Raw genomic sequence first — 2,500 nt, 5'->3', positions numbered from 1 at the left:
TACGATAGGTAACAACTGGCTTCCCAGTATAATTTCGGGCTGGTTTAGAAGTTGACAATTGAACTCATTGTTTCAGTATGAGACTAAGGTTAAATTCATTTGTTTTAAATTATGAACGCCTACGATAAGATATGAAGTGAGTAGAAAAGTGCCAGAAGACAATAGAGAATAAAAAAATTTTTCGCGGCGGTGGTGGGGTTTGAACCTGCGACCTTATTGGTACGACAACTCCGCCTGGCAGGTGAGAGCGTGGCTCTACCGTGTGAGCTATCCACGAACACAAAAATATTCGTTTCAAACCCAAAGTCATTGGTGAACGAATCGGCGATCTCAAGAAGTGGGTGAGAGAGGGATCTAGAAATGACTTTGGGTTTGAACGAATATTTTTGTGTTCGTGGATAGCTCACACGGTAGAGCACGCTCTCACTGCCAGCGGAGTTGTCGTACCAATAAGGTCGCAGGTTCAAACCCACCACCGCCGCGAAAAAATTTTTATTCTCTATTGTCTTCTGGCACTTTTCTACTCACTTCATATCTTGTTGTTACCAACATAAGTGCCTGCTCCACTCACTTTTCTGAATTAAAAATTCACGCCTACGATGTGATGTCTAGTGATATGACACTCGGGCAAATACCCGAGACGGCAGAGCATCTAGTCGAAAGGTGTGTTGTGACGATGCTACCCGGCGGGTTCGCGACAGTGCACGAATGCGGACCGGACTTTGCTGATTGGGTCGATCGTCATAACATAGTTGGTAGTGTGAGAACCATAAGAGGCTGCTGCCTTCAGACCAGGAGGTCCAGGGTTTGTGTCCCACTGTGAGTGCTTCCCAGTATAATTTCGGGCTGGTTTAGAAGTTGACAATTGAACTCATTGTTTCAGTATGAGTATGAGACTGGTTAAATTCATTTGTTTTAAATTATTATGTACGCCTACGATGTGATGTCTAGTGATATGACGACACTCGCCTTCAGACCAGGAGGTCCAGGGTTTGTGTCCCACTGTGAAAGTAGAAAACGGTAAGGGCTGCCTGAAGCCGGTGGTCGTAAAATACGAACGAAAGAGTGAAAATGGAAAGGCTTCGTATGGGAACAAAACAGACAATGGACGTTTCGGGTACAAACCCTTCGTCAGCACAACAATACACAATTAAACACGTTTTCCACGTTTATTTGTGTATTGTTGTGCTGACGACGGGTTTGTACCCGAAATGTATATTGTCTGTTTTGTTCCCATACGAAGCCTTTCCATTTTCACTCTTTCGTTCGCATTTTGTCCCACTGTGAGTGGCGCATAGTTATTGATAAACATGTTTCGTCCTGTGTATTCTCTCAAATTTAAAATCACGAGTATGTACCTGGTGTCGGTGATTGCAGCTGATCTACTGAGAATTTAAAAAGAGAGGGAAAGACAAGAACAAAAACAAATATATATTATATATATATATATATATATATATATATATATATATATAATATATATATATATGGGTATATGTGTGTGTGTGTGTGTGTGTGTATGTGTGTGTGTGTGTCTGGATATGAATGCGGCTATGTGGTCTAGTGGTATGGCACTCGCTTTCGGATCGGACGATCCTGGGTTCGAGTCTCGCTCGGCGCATAGTTGTCTTTTTGAAAAGGCTCTTTACTCATATTCTCTCACCGTACTCATGTGTAAAATGAGTACCAGGCCGTTAACAGCGATGTCTCTGTCCGAAAAAAAAAATGTGTAATATCGCCAAACTGGCGTCATGTCCCGTCCTACGTGTTAAATGTTGCTGTTGGCCAGGGACCCTTTGTAAAGCCGTTTGAGTACGTTTAGTGGATATTGCGCTATATAAATGCTTTAAAAATGATCTTGTGTAGGTAGCAACACACCTTCCAACGGAAAGAACCTTTTGCCTTTTGCCAGTTACTGGAGAGACACGTACTTAAACATTAGAGAATTTGGGAGATGATATTTTTTCCTTGTAAATCATCTCCCTGCTATGCATTGTATTGTTTTGTTTACATACTATATATAATTTTTAAACATTTGAGTGAGTCCCTCTTAGTTGGGACCTAGGCTTGTATCTGGATGAGACTTTTAGGTGATCTCAAACTAAGTATTTTGATAGTGTGCTCTTGGAAGAATCTACATCTGTTCCCTATTTGAACAAATTCCCCCTTATCTTATATTTTCTTGGGTGCTTTAATTGTAATTCTAGAACTTTTGACTATCCCATTTTCTTCCTTTTTACTGGCGCTGATATGACCATAATGTGTTGCAAGTGCCGCAAAACCCTTAAAAACAAAACAAAAAACAAACATTTCACCAGAAAAATCGTCCTTCAATATTGATCGATTTAAATCAGCCTCATCTTGGCCATTGTCAAAAACCCTCAAATTCTATCAGACAAACAGACTATTCTCGTGAAAGTGTTTCTAGGCTTCAAACAAAAGTTCAAAGTTCAATAAATAACATAACAGGAAAATCCTGTTGAAAACGTGTCTAATGGAC

General features: G+C 40.6%; 1 protein-coding gene across 2 annotated transcripts in view; it reads right to left on the bottom strand.

Annotated features, from left to right (window-relative positions):
• Positions 1–2,500, bottom strand: part of LOC144964417 (uncharacterized) — a 94,243-nt gene that overhangs the window by 33,660 nt on the left and 58,083 nt on the right. The window lies entirely within an intron of this gene.

Source organism: Berghia stephanieae, chromosome 2, assembly GCF_034508935.2.
Source record: "Berghia stephanieae isolate SIO BIC M18660-M18661 chromosome 2, UCSD_Bste_1.3, whole genome shotgun sequence".
Classification (NCBI taxonomy): domain Eukaryota; kingdom Metazoa; phylum Mollusca; class Gastropoda; order Nudibranchia; family Aeolidiidae; genus Berghia; species Berghia stephanieae.
Note: the sequence above shows the minus strand (reverse complement) of the source record. Positions and strands in the feature narration are given on the sequence as shown.